Source organism: Perognathus longimembris, chromosome 7 (assembly GCF_023159225.1).
Source record: "Perognathus longimembris pacificus isolate PPM17 chromosome 7, ASM2315922v1, whole genome shotgun sequence".
Classification (NCBI taxonomy): Eukaryota; Metazoa; Chordata; class Mammalia; order Rodentia; family Heteromyidae; genus Perognathus; species Perognathus longimembris.
The window spans coordinates 23,036,850-23,051,378 of NC_063167.1; the positions used below are offsets into that span (position 1 = coordinate 23,036,850).

At 47.4% G+C, this 14,529-nt stretch overlaps 1 protein-coding gene across 1 annotated transcript in view; it reads right to left on the bottom strand.

Annotated features, from left to right (window-relative positions):
- Stk40 (serine/threonine kinase 40) overlaps positions 1 to 14,529 on the bottom strand; it is a 42,318-nt gene that overhangs the window by 20,795 nt on the left and 6,994 nt on the right. The window lies entirely within an intron of this gene.

The following is a 14,529-nucleotide window of genomic DNA, read 5'->3' on the forward strand; positions in this document are numbered from 1 at the left end:
CACTAATTTTCCTAACAATCCTTATCTCTTCTAGGGTCCCAATGAATGGCAGACACAGGAGTCAGATTCTGAAGTCCTCTCTCTCTCTCTCTCATCTTAAGACTTGAACTCAGGGCCTGGATGCTGTCCCTGAACTTTTGTGCTTAAGGCTAGCTCATTACTGCTTGAGCCACAGCTCCATTTCCAGCTTTTTGGTGGTTAGTTGGAGATAAAGAGTTTCATGGACATTTCCTGCCCAGGCTGGCTGTGTGTTTATATGCTTAATGCCTATCACCACCACCATTAGAAAAACTCCCTTTTATATAGTGCATTCCTTTTTTTTTGGGGGGGGCAGTCCTGGGGCTTGGACTCAGGGCCTGAGCACTGTCCCTGGCTTCTTTTTGCTCAAGGTTAGCACTCTGCCACTTGAGCCACAGTGCCACTTCTGGCCGTTTTCTGTATATGTGGTACTGAGGAATCAAACCCAGGGCTTCATGTATAGGAGGCAAGCACTCTTGCCACTACACCATATCCCCAGCCCTAGTGCATTCCTTACTATGTACATGCATATATAGATATATGAGCCACTGCATTTTTGTTCCTGGCCTAGCAGATATTCTATGAATAGAACGAATAGATGTCATCATTCCAGTTGGTGATGATTTTTGTGTGTGTGTGTGTGTGTGTGTGTGTATGCTGGTACTGGGGCTTGAACTCAGGGTTTGAGTGCTATCCCTGAGCTCAAAGCTAGCACTCTACCCTTTGAGCATTTGAGCCACAGGTCTACTTCCAGCTTTTTTAGAGTCTCATGGACTTCCCTGCTCTGCCTGGGCTGGTTTTGAATTTTGATTTTCAGATCTCAGCCTTTTGAGTAGCTAGGTGCACAACTTGTGATGGTTCTTATCAGGGCTGGGAGCCCAGAGCTGCATGCGGCCCAGTGGGGACTTCTGACCTTGCTTTCCATTTTCCCTGGGGCCTGGGCCTCCTCTTTGTCTCCTATTCCCTAGAGAGCACTTGGAGGTACGTCACATCTGTGTATACACTGCCTATGTGCCTACACACAGTCTAGACGACAGTTTGCAGGGAGCAGCTGCAGCCCAGACAATGAGTGGGCTCAGCCTGACCCTACCTACCCCACTCAGGATTTGACTCAAGCGCATGGTGTGGGAACTGCTCCAAGACGTAGGCAGACAGAAGGATGGGAACAGATGGCCAGGGAGAGAAAAGGACGCTGGCAGGGAAGAGCAAGCTAGTCTATCTCGCTTCTTGAACATCCGCTCATGCTACCCAGAGTTGACTGCAGCAAAGAAAGCAGTGGGGAAGAGGCCTGGCTGCCTGGAAGGTGTGGTGGCAGGGCTCAATGAGGAGAGAGAGTGAAGCTCCAAGGTTCAGACCTCCCGGCCCTGACCACAACTGTCCTGTGTCCCCCTTCGGAGACATATCTGCAAGTAGTCCACAAATGCTCTCACAGGAGAGGGTCCTGGCTTCACAGAGAAACCTACGATGATGCAGCTGTGGTTCCTCTGGCCTCAGGAGGACGTGGGGCCCAGATTCCTCCTTAGGCTGGGTGAAAGGGTCTTCACCCAGCCTGGCTCAGGTACGGCTATATTGCCTGGTGTTTCCTGAGCCAAATGCTCACCTTCCCAGGAATTCAAGCTTAGCGCCTCGAAATGATGAACAGTTCTGTGTTCTCTCCTCACAAGTCAGCATAGTTCCCTTAGAATCTCAACAGGAAGTTCGGTGAAGCAACAATGGGGGTGGGGTGTCTAGGAAGGAGGCACTGAGAAAGATTGTAGCCCGACAGCTGCACATGAAGGCTGCAGCTGTGCTGGCAATTCTGAAAGTAGGAGATTCTGTGGGCTTTGCCTAGCCTGAGGAGAGTCATGGGCCTCAACATGAGAGGGCCTCAGCTCTGGGACAGTTACCCTAGCAAGTCTGGACAGGGGTATCTGAACCTACACTGTCAATTTGGGGCTTCAAGTCACCTCTGCCAGGAGAAGCACAGGGTTCTAAGGCTCAAGATGCCTGGAATCCACCGAGACATAGTACAGGAGAGTTGGGTAGATAGAGTCAGGTTGGACACTAATGGCAAGGCAAGGTTCAGCTTTGTGGACATATCTCCAGAAAGAGGAAGGCTGCAAGAACAGGCAATATTGAGCTAAGGAACAGCTCAGTCTGTCTACCAAGTACAAGCCAAGCGAAGCCTGGCAAGGTGTGGAGGGGTCCTGCTACTCGCAACCAGAACCCAGGATCCTGAGCCCACAGAGCCAGCACAAGAAAGAGGCTATGGCAAGGGCTGTAGCTGGACAGAGGCTTTGCATTCAACTTCAGCCTTTTTTTAGTTTTGTTTTGTTTTAAGGCAAGGACTCCCTATGTAGCCCAGGCCTTGAACTCTCAATCATCCTGCTTCTTGCAGCAACCTTTGAGTTTCTGGAGAGATGGGTAACAAAAAGTACAGGGATAGGCTGGGAATGTGGCTTAGTGTAGAATGTTTGCTTAGCATGCATGAAGCCCTAGGTTCGATTCCAAAGTACGACAAAAACAGAAAAAGCTGGAAATGCTGCTGTGGTGGTAGAGTGCTAGCCTTGAGCAAAAGAAGCTCAGTGCCCAGGCCCTGAGTTCAACTGCAAGATTAGCAAAAAATAAAAGTACAGGGACAGTCCTTTGCATCCCCCATCTCCCAAGGCAGGGGAAGAAACTGTGGTCCTGGTCCTGTGAAGTACTTGCTGGGTCAGCCTGTGTTTGTGTGCATGTGTGTAGACAGCAGCTGGGAGCCATGTTTTGTCAGTGGTTGCCAATGACCACTAGGAGCCAAAGGGCTATGTCTGCTCTGCAGGTTCAGGCTGAGGCAACAGCGTCACTGTTCAACTTGTCCCTGCCAGCATTGTACTCCCAACTTCCACATTCCTGAATGTCAAGAAAAAAATCTGTAAGGGAGGGGTGACATTGTCCAAAAAGAAGTGTATTCATGACCTGACTTGTGAAATGGTAATCCTTCTTTACACCACCCTTAAAATAACAATAAAAAATGAAATTTGTTAAGAATCAATAAGTTGTTTGAGGGGCTGGGGATATGGCCTAGTGGCAAGAGTGTTTGCCTCCTATACATGAAGCCCTGTGTTCAATTCCTCAACACCACATATATAGAAAACGGCCAGAAGTGGCGCTGTGGCTCAAGTGGCAGAGTACTAGCCTTGAGCAAAAAGAAGCCAGGGACAGTGCTCAAGCCCTGAGTTCAAGCCCCACAACTGGCCAAAAAAATAAAATAAAATAAAATAATAAAAAATAAAAAAATAGTTAAAGGACCGTGGTTTGAAGCTAGCCCAGGCAGAAAAGTACACAAGATTCTGTCTCCAAAACAGCAAGGAAAATGCTAGACTGGAGGTATGGCTCAAGTGGTAGAATGCCATGTATACGAAAGCCAAGTGGGAGTACAAAGCCCTGAGTTCAAGCCACAATACCCACACGGTAAATAAATAAATAGCAAATTGAGTTCTATGGCCCTTCATTTTTCTTTCTGCCTTCTGGCATCAGCTACTGAAGGCAGAGACTCCCCACCTCTAGCTATCCTTAGCACCTGGGAGCGAGCACAGAACTCCCATCCATCCCTGGCCTCAATCTTATTTTCCATGTACTGGTGAGGGGTCTGGGTGTCCAGACCTACTCCAGGTCCTCTGAGTGAGGAACAAGTCTCTGCTTCAAGGCACTGAGAGTACCATGGTTACAACCATGTCTCAGTCTCTTTCACCCCACAACAGAGAGGACACCTCCATGTGCCATTCAGAATGAAATGGTCTGAGGCTCCATGTCTCATGACTGGTCCGGTCGCCCTGAGGCTTCAAGAAGCACCCTTGTGGCTATATAATCCTTTCTGGTTAGGAGACAAGGGTTTTAGATTAAGCTAAGCCTGGATTCACAGCCCACTGAGGCACCATCACCTGGCAGTGACAAGCTCTTGGGTAAGGTCTTTATATTTACAGAGAATAACCTACTTCCTACTTTTGAGGTTGTTGTAAAGATTAAGTGAGCTAACTCACACAAAAGGTTTAGCAGAGAACCTGTTTAGTAAAAGCATTTGATAAGCTATGCTATTGTTACCTTAAATTCAGTAGCTTTGACTTTCTCTAGTTCCAGGAGGTATGAGGTGGGGGAGCTGGTGAGAGCAGAAGGGTAACTATACTGAAGGCTCGAGGGCCTTGGACCTGGCTGTCTGCTGCCTGAGTGAGACAAACCCGAGTGGCCTAATGGCTAGCTTAACAGCCACGCTCCATCCAGTGAGGGAAGAGCGAGTGCATGCAAGCTGAGCTGCTGAGGAGCTGGAGGAGTGCTGGGCAGAGCACTGCCCATGCAGAGGGCTGACTGAGTATATCGGTGTGTGGATCAGCAGGCATACTTTCTCTGCAGAGTAGAGGGAGCAGAGGCCCTCTAACTGTGTAAGCCAAAGCTGGCATACCAGCTGGTTACTCTCTACTTGGGCACCATAAGAGGCAGTGCAGGATGATGGTGAGTCCATCCTGAGTAGCTCCACTGTTGGGGTAAAATGTGGAGTTTATGGAAGAATCTGGAATTCAGACGTGGTACCTCTGGTTCATGACATCTTGGAACAGGATTGGGGGAAGAGGGCAAAGCACGTGTACTGTAAAATTTTTGCTACAGAAGGATATAAATTCTGGGTCTGTGCATTTGCTAAAACTATTGAACAGCACAGTTAAAACATCTGTGATGTATACCTCTACTGAAAAAAAAAAAGCAGGGCTGGGAATATGGCCCAGTGGTAGTGCGCTTGCCTCGTATACATGAAACCCTGGGTTCAATTCCTCAGCACCACATATATAGAAAAGCCAGAAGTGGCGCTTTGGCTCAAGTGGTGGAGTGCTAGCCTTGAGCAAAAAGAAGCCAGAGACAGTGCTCAGGACCTGAGTTCAAGCCCCCAGGACTGGCCAATTAAAAAAAAAAAAAAAGCAAGCTGCAACCTGAACCATGTGATGAGAGTTAATATCACATCCTGCACGTCCTGGTGTGGTGCTCTTAACAAAGATACATGCCCCCCATTCTCCATTCCACGCCCCCCACCCCGGCCCTGGGAACAATATACAAACGGAACTTGATTATATGACTTTAGATCCTTTAAACAAAATGAGCCCATATACTTTAAAAACATCAAAGAGAGTTAAAGAAGAGCTGAAGGACTGTTCTAGATTGAGGCAGTCTGAGGACACATGCCAAGTAAACGCAAGGAATATCCTAGAGAAAAAAAAGTTTGAATGTTCTTGTTCCTAGGTGATATATGTTCAAATCAAATTTAGAGGTGAAAGGTTATGATGCCTATCATTTACTCTCAGGTCCTTAAAGGCAGAGGGGAAAGTCCAATTGCCAGAATAACACCCAAGACTTGATTCATAGGTTCAAAAGTGCTTGTGCTAGTCAGGTGTCAGTGGCTTACACCTGTAATCCTCATTATTCAGGGGACTGAGATCTGAGGATTGTGGTTCAAAGCCAACCAAGGCAGAAAAGTCTGTGAGAATCCTATTTCCAATTAACCACCAAAAAGCTGAAAATGGAGCTGTGGCTCAATGTGGTAGAGCACTAGCCTTGAGCACGAAAGCTCAGGGATAACACCCAGGCCCTGAGCTCAAGGACTAAACACAAGCACAAAACACAAACAAATGAAGCAAACAAAGTGCTTGCCTTTGGGTGCAAGGTGGCAGAACCTGACTGAATACTCCTCAGGCATAGTCATGACAAGAGTTTAGTCTTAAACTAAACAGCCAAGGAATGGGGAAAGAGGCCTCCATGCAGTCTTTGGGTCTGCCACCTGGTGGCGCCCTTCTGCAGTGCAACCTCAAAGGGTTTTTCTGCATCAGGAGAAGGGCACTGGGGCACTACTATACTCTAGGCTGCTACCTGGGTAATAAATGGTCTTGACAGATACCAGCCAACTGAAGCATTTCTGTCTGCCATGGAGGTCCTCTAAGGCTCCTAGTTTTCAAGAAGAAACCCAAGCTCCTTGGTGAGCCTGCCAAAGCCAGGCTATCTTGGCCACCTCTGTGTCCTCATATGAACACTAAGTGTAGCCACACCAAATGATTCATGAGACCTTGATTGTGCCATAAATGCTCCTTCCTTGCCTTGCTCTGAGTTTTGCTGGCTGGTGTTTCTCTCAATCTTCACCCAAGTGTCACTGTGAGTGACAGGTCTTCAAGGAAGACGACTTGACAGAGCTAGCTGTTCCTCCTCTAGCTTCTAGAGCATCCAAGCATACTTTTCTCCCTTCCCACTGGGTTGTGACCATTGGTTTATCTGTCTGAATCTCCCTTCCCAGGATGTGGCCTGTGAGAGCAAGTGCAATTCATCTCCACTAGCCTGCACCCACCCACGGTTTGGGACCGTTAATCATCTAGAAGGCTTCTAGATGTTGGGTAAGGAAGAGAAAGTTATGGACAAAGAGGCACAAAACGGGCTGGGGATATAGCCTAGTGGCAAGAGTGCCTGCCTCGGATACACGAGGCCCTAGGTTCGATTCCCCAGCACCACATATACAGAAAACGGCCAGAAGCGGCGCTGTGGCTCAAGTGGCAGAGTGCTAGCCTTGAGCCGGAAGAAGCCAGGGACAGTGCTCAGGCCCTGAGTCCAAGGCCCAGGACTGGCCAAAAAAAAAAAAAAAAGAGGCACAAAACATGGTTTGCAGACAAATTCTGCCTAACTGGAGGCCATGGGGAGTTATGGTGCCAGTAGGAAGCCCAGCTGGTCAGAGTAGGTTCTAGCTCAAGACAAAACATAGTCTGTCATAGCTGCAAGCAGGGGCTATCCTGATGTTAAGTGATTTGGTCAGGAAAAATCCTATGTCAAGCTAGGTGCAGCAAACTATGTCTGCGACCTCAATACTTAGGAGACTGAGAAAGGAGGATCACAAATCCAAGATGAGCCTGCTCTACCTAGAAAGTCTGAGGCCAGCCTATACCAGTGAGATCTTGTCTCAAAACTCCAAAGTCCTGTATTAGAAAAGTATGGAGCAGGACCACATCTAAGGTAGCTGAGGGCTTAGGGCTGTGCTTAGTCAATGATCGTTGCTGGACAGTCTGAGGAACCAAACCCATTCACAGCATGTGGTGCCTTGGCAGAAACCCTCTCTGTGGAAAGGACAGACCAACCCTTGATGCACCCAGCACAAAGATCCGCCTTCTTGATGCAGGTGACAGCCTAGCCTACTTTTCACACCAGCAGTTCCTCCAGGCCACTGTAGCTCTGTGGTAGGAAGGTCTTTCTGCTGGCAGAAAAATTCCCACCGGCCTCACTTTTCACTTCTCTGGAATACAGATCCCACTCTGCATTTAGCTGACTCCTAGAATGATAGGATGAGACTTGAAGTAAGCAAGGTGAATCTGAATGTGTGAGACAACTAAGAGAACCTGTATAGATCACTCTCTTAAAAGTCGACTGCCAGATTCCTGGGTGGCTCCCTGCATGCCTCTCTGGATGGGAATTTCAGACAGAATCCACGTGGGAAGCCCACATTCTCAAGTTAACTATCACAATTTTTGTACATGGCTTTATAAAGCACGTGCTTTACATACATAACTATACCTCTCCCCAACACATACATAAAAACAACACTTGCTAGAAAAAAAAGCTAATGAGATTCAGAGATACAGAAGCCTGCTTAAATACCTAAGTAGCTGTTACAAGGATGTGAACACAGGTTTTCCAGTGCTGAATCTATATGTTCACAGTGCTTCCTTAACCATCCTGGTTCCACGTGAGGTCTTCATGGTTACTTAGGAACACTGAACACAGAAAGGGCAGCACCCTCTAGACTTTCTACAATCAATCATCTTCCTGGGACTTGGGAGCTGCCAAGCCAGAGAACTGCAAGTGAGCAGGAAGTGAGACCTCTGGAGAAAAGAGCTGAGTTAGAGGAATGGTTACCATGATTTCCTCTCCACCTGCCAGCAGCAAGCACCTTTCCACTCTAGAAGCTACCTCCACAATAACTCACTATTCACATGTAGGGCCACTAACTTACCTATTCTCCATCCACAGTCACCTCGGAAAACCAAGAAAAATGTGTAGCCCACAAAACCAAGGGTTTCAAACCATGGACCATTACTCAGTGACAGTTGGGAGAGCAAGACCAACATGCAACGATGTAAACCTGGATTTAAGTTTTAGCTTCTGCCACTCACTTGCTTTGTGACCCTAGACATCTACCCTTCATGGCCCTGATTTCATCATCTATAAGACAAGGATGGTAACACTCCCTCCTTCAGGGAAGGGTTGAAGGATCAGATGTGATCCTGTGGCTTGATGTCTTGAAGTCGGCAGACAAAAGGTGAATGTCCCCTGGCATGTGCCATGATCTCCACAGTGGTGACTCTCCCCAAGCACATTCCTTTTTAGGTTTCATTTGATGGGTATGTACCTCCTACTTGCTAGAGACCATTCTTGGGGTTTCCTAGATTCTCTCTTTAATCTGCACAACTGTCCTTTCATCTCATTGTGTTGCTAAGAAACCAAAGCCTGGAGAGCAGGGGTTCCCTGTTCTCTTCCACTCCTGCTAGGCTGGCTACAGTGAGGCCAGTTTCAGGGCTTTTTCAATGACGTTGAATAAGGCTGAATGAAGAGCGATTTTCCTTGTGCTCAGGATGGATGCTAGGGGGTGGGGAGGCAGGCGGATGAAGAGGAGGATTAGTAATCCTTTGACTTCATCCAGGGCTCCTGATGACAAAGACTCATGCCTGTGCAGTCATCTGTTCCCAGAGTGATGGTTTTGTTCATTTTTTAAGTGCAGGATATATCAGAAATACCTAACATCTCATCATTCCCTAAATGTTCTGTTCTGTTGCCCGGGGGCGGGGTAACTAGTAAGCAGCCTGCTTTTACCAGAGTCCTCTCAGCACACAGAGTAAGCCCCACCCAGTGAAGCAGCACTGCTCAGGGGCCTGTGGGAGAATACCTGCAGCAGCCAGAGAGGAAATGACTCAGCCAGTGGAAGTAGGAGGGGAGCTCAGAGAATGCCTGCAACCTCCCACCCCCGCCCCAGTGTATCCACATCTGATCATCCTTTGTGGCTGCCTTTCCTCAGAGGACCAGGGAGCCCTCATTGCCCCTGCAGTCGGGGGATCTAGCTATGGAGGCAAAGCTTACTTACAGATTATCCCCACACAAGGAAACTGTGTAATCCCTTATATCCCTCTTCACCGCATTGTCCTGAGAAAGTCTCCATTGAAAACCTGGAAGAGTGCTGGGAAATATGGCCTAGTGGCAAGAGTGCTTGCCTCCTATACATGAAGCCCTGGGTTTGATTCCCCAGCACCACATATACAGAAAATGGCCAGAAGTGGCACTGTGGCTCAAGTGGCAGAGTGTTAGCCTTGAGCAAAAAGAAGCCAGGAACAGTGCTCAGGCCCTGAGTCCAAGGCCCGGGACTGGCAAAAAAAAAAAAAAAAGCCTGGAAGATAAAGATCCCTGACCAAGAGAATGTGTCTAAGGCAATTTTGGAAGAAAAGCCTTAGACAGGACTCTCATAAATAGCCTGAGAGCCAGCCCCTGCGGATACTGAAGCAAGTTGGCTGCTCCTGGGGGCGGAGGGCTTCACCAGCAATCACTCTGAGAGCCACCAGAACAGGATACTGGGTAATGTTGCTAACCCTGCCACCAGGCTCACCCTTCCTCCCTGCCTCCGGAAGCAGCTGATGTGACAACAAATAATCTGTCACTATGTGTGGGTGTCAGAGGAGGAAGGGCCAGATTTAATAGCTCTTTCTCAGACTGCTAGTCTGGTATCCCCCATTCACAGAAGCAATTTGGGGAAGTAGCCAAGCACACTGGCTTGGGAGACTTGGCTTTGCAGAGAGGGCCCTCTGCTACGTACATGGATCCTGGAGCAAGTCATTGACAGCTTTTCTCTGCCATGTCAACCTGCTCTGGCTCACAAGGGCTGGAAGAGAAGCCTGCAGCAAAGGAGATCTGGCATGAGCTTATGACTCAGGGGCTCCTCAGCTCAAAACATCAGTTGTTGCTTTGTGTGATGACTCAGCCCAGAACAAGGCCTGACATGGGGTCCCATGTGGAGTTCATCTTGCCGCCTACCATAGCCTCAATCAGACCAGGAGAAAGCAGCAGGAGACCAAAGAAGAAAGGGAGGGTTAAGCCTGAGAGCACTGCTTGGTCTACTGCACGCCTTGGACAGCTCTCTGCTCAGTCTCCTCTTCTGCTCTTCTGACCACTGAAGGAAGCCAGCATGTAGTAGGCACTAAGCATTCTCTGAGCCCAGGTTTCCCAAGTGACATAGGAAAGCCCAGGCTGGGCGCAGGTGCATGCAATCCTCTCTTTAAACTGTTTTCAACAGCAAAGATCACTATGATCAACCTGAAGGAAAGGCAATTTGGACGCTCAGGTGCATACAATCCTCTCTTTAAACTGTTTTCAACAGCAAAGATCACTATGATCAACCTGAAAGGCAATTTGGACTAGGGCCAACAAGCTGCCTTTCTTTAACTGAAAACTAAATTAAGTTTCCAAAGTTTGTAAACAATAGAGTTCACTGTTTGAAGTTTATAAAGTGTTGATGGCTGAGGCTACTGAGAGGCCAAAGGCTTCTTGGTTTGAAGACAGAGGCAGGTGGGCAGACTCTGCCCTTAGAGTAGTCCTCCACCAGCCATTAAGGTGGGTAGGCCCAGGAGAGGACCTCATCTACCTCGAGTCACAGAGAGGCCAAGTGGGCTGATCTCAAGCACATTCATCATGTTTGCCTGAATTTCAGGCACAGGTTTGGAGCCATGCAGAAAACATGCACAAAGCCACAGCCCAAATGAAAATGTAAATTTCTCAGGCCGTAAAATTCCATAGTACTGGGGGCTTACTAACCACATATATGCCAAAAAGTACACAAAGTGTCTCAGTGGGAACACATGTAGCAGCAAAAGGCAAAACCACAAAAATCAGAATACCTGTATGCCCTAGACAGGAAATAATTGAAATGTCCACCAGGAAAGAACTGTGCCATCTAGACAATCGATCACTAGACATTCTTTACAGCTAAGCCCATACTTGCTGAGGAAGATGTCATCTATGATACATTATCCCTCTCAAGAAGGGGGAAGGCGGGCTGGGAATATGGCCTAGTGGCAAGAGTGCTTGCCTCCTACACATGGAAGCTCTCGGTTCGATTCCCCAGCACCACATATATGGAAAACGGCCAGAAGGGGCGCTGTGGCTCAGGTGGCAGAGTGCTAGCCTTGAGCGGGAAGAAGCCAGGGAAGGTGCTCAGGCCCTGAGTCCAAGGCCCAGGACTGGCTAAAAAAAAAAAAAAGGGGGAAGGCCTGGGAATGTGGCTCAGTGGTAGACTGCTTGCCTAGCATGCATGAAGCCCTGGGTTCAATTCCTCAGTACTACATAAACAGAAAAGGCTGGAAGTGGCGCTGTAGCTCAAATAGTAGAATGCTACCCTTGAGCAAAAGAAGCTCAGGGACAGCGCCCAGGCCTTGAGTCCCAAACTCCAGGACTGGCTTAAAAAAAAAAAAAAAAAGACATTTTCTCTGAATCCATTACAATCGTTAAGCAGTAATAGAATAGAATCTGGGAGGGTATGGCATGGTCACAGATGTGAGCTAAGTGCCCCAGATGTTTAAAACTCTGTGCTAACACAAGAGTGTACCAAAAGGCTGAGGGTGAAAGGGTCAAGGTCAGCACTCCTGGTAAGCTTCAGCTCTCCCAGGCAGCTTATGAACATACCTGTAGAGAATTTCCTATATGCTACTTGGAATCCTAGGAACAGAAAGCTGTCTTAGGATGCTGCTTTGGGGCTATTCACAGAGTGCTAAGCAAAGACATCACCTGAACCTCATCAGAGCTGGGCCCAGGCCCTGACTATGTGCCAGGCACTAGGCTAAACATGCTATAGACAATAATATTTCACGTTTAAATCCTCCTTTCTACCTTAGGCACAGGAATGTTTATGCTCATTTTGCAGAGCAGAAAACTGAGGCTAGAATGACTTGTTCAAGACCACTCAGCCAGTAACAGAGCTGGGCTCTGAAGCCAGGTCTGATTTGAGCTGAGATGCTTAACTGCTGGGAAACATAGTTATAAGCCCTTACCTACTATTCACAGGGCAAGATGGGGAGGAACTTGTCTGCAGGCAGGAGAGACTGGGTTAGCCTTGTGAACCTTTTTACATATAATTCCAGGAGCCTAAGAATCTATGTGGATTTGGATTCCCTAGGCCGGAGTTGGCTAGGCCTGGGAAGGGAATGGGATAGACCCTGTCTTAACTGGCTCAGTCTCAGTGGGCAAGATACTGAAGTCCTCTGAGCCTGGCTGTGCTGCTTTGTAAAATAGAAATGAGCCCTATTTTCTTGGAGTCAACAACTCAGCAAAGGACCTGACACCAGTGGGGATCTGTCAGGTGTTTTTTTTTGTTTGTTTGTTTGTTTTGCTATTTTCTTTCCTTTTTGTTTGTGAGAAAGCACCTACAGAAGTCAAGAGACAGCACACTAAGAAACCCAGTCCAAATCTGGTAATGCAGGGAGCATAAAACTTACTACTAAACTAGTAGTAAGATTCTTCTACACACAGACATACACACCAACACACAAGACTTACTGACACACACATACATGGGTGAATGAAATGAATATGGTCAAAGTAGTTTTACATGCATGTATGAAAATAAAACAAAGCTATTCAGGAGGGTAAGATCTGAGGATTGTGGTTTGAAGCCAACCTGAGCAGAAAAGCCCACAAAATTCTTTTTTTTTTTTTTTTTGCCAGTCCTGGGCTTGGACTCAGGGCCTGAGCACTGTCCCTGGCTTCCTTTTGCTCAAGGCTAGCACTCTGCCACTTGAGCCACAGCGCCACTTCTGGTCGTTTTCTGTATATGTGGTGCTGGGGAATCGAACCCAGGGCCTCATGTATACGAGGCAAGCTCTCTTGCCACTAGGCCATATCCCCAGCCCCCCACAAAATTCTTATCTCCAATTAACTAGGGAAAAAAAGCCAGAAGAGGAGGTGTGGCTCAAGTGGTAGAGCACCACCTGCCTTGAGAAAAAAAAAAAAAGTCAAGTGAGTATGTGAGGCCTTGAGTTCAAGCCATAGTATAGGCATATGTGCTGTCCCCCAACACAAACACGTCAGAAGGAAAGAAAGAAGGAAAGGAAAGGAAAGGAAAGGAAAGGAAAGGAAAGGAAAGGAAAGGAAAGGAAAGGAAAGGAAAGAAGGAAGGAAGGAAGGAAAGAAGGAAGGATTGATTCAGAAATTCTTTTGGTGTGCATGTTGTGTATATGTGTTGTTAGGTGGTTCTGAGCTCCCCCAGAGTGTTGGCTTGCTAGGCAGGGACCCTAAGACTGAGCCACTTAACGCTTTTTTGCTCTGATTATTATTATTCTTAATCAGTCCTGGGACTTGAACTTAGGATCTAGGCACTGTCCCTGAGCTTTTTCACTCAAGGATAGCATTCTACCTCTATGAGCCACAGCCCCACTTCCTGTTTTTTTGTGTGGTTAAATTGGAGTTAAGAGTCTCATGAACTTTCTTGCCTGGACTGGCTTTTAACCTCAATCTTCAGATCCCAGCCTCTTAAGCAGCTAGGATTACAGGTGTGAGCCACCAGTGCCCAGCTTAATTATTATTATTTTGTGTGTGCCAGTACTGGGGCTTGAACTCAGGGCCTGGACACTATCCCTGAGCTTTTTGTACCACTGGATCCATGGCTCCACTTCCAGCAGTTTTGGTAGTTAATTGGAAATAAGAGTCTCACAGGCTTTCCTGTCTGGGCTGGCTTCAAACCACAATCTTCACAGATCTCAGCCTCCTGAGTAGCTTGGATTACAGATGTGAGCCACTGGTGGCCTGGCTCACTGATTATTTTTGAGATAGGGTCTTGCTTCTTGAGTCCAGGGCATGCACCTGGACTATGATCTGCCTGTTTCACACTTCCAGTTATAGTTGAGATGACAGATGACACATATGCCACACCTAGTTTCTTCTGTTGTGATAAGAGCACCATGGACTCTTCTGCCGGGACTGTCCTAGAATTGCAGTCCTCTGCATCTCAGGCTTCCAAGTAACTAGAATTACAGAGTGAGCCACTGGCAATCAGGCAGAGATTTTTTTTAAAAAGAGACTCTTCAGGAATGGGAATGTGGCCTAGTGGTAGAGTGCTTGCCTCGCATACATGAAGCCCTGGATCAAATTCCTCAGCACCACATATATAGAAAAAGCCAGAAGTGGCACTGCGGCTCAAGTGGCAGAGTGCTAGCCTTGAGCAAAAAGTAAGCCAGAGACAAGTGCTCAGGCCCTGAATCCAAGCCCCAGCACTGGCAAAAAGAAAAGGAAAGAAAAGTCTCTTCAATGCAGCAAAGAGTCTTCTAGGAATATATCCTACAGATACCTAAGGCAGTATATGAATTCAGCTTTGGGGAACAAAAAGACAGAAAATAACCTATGTTTAGCATCAGCAGAGAGCTTGTTCAGTTACATTCAAGATGCAGGCAAAAATAACCCAGACAAACGTGCATATGCCACAGAAGAACCAGCTCTAAATTTAAAAAA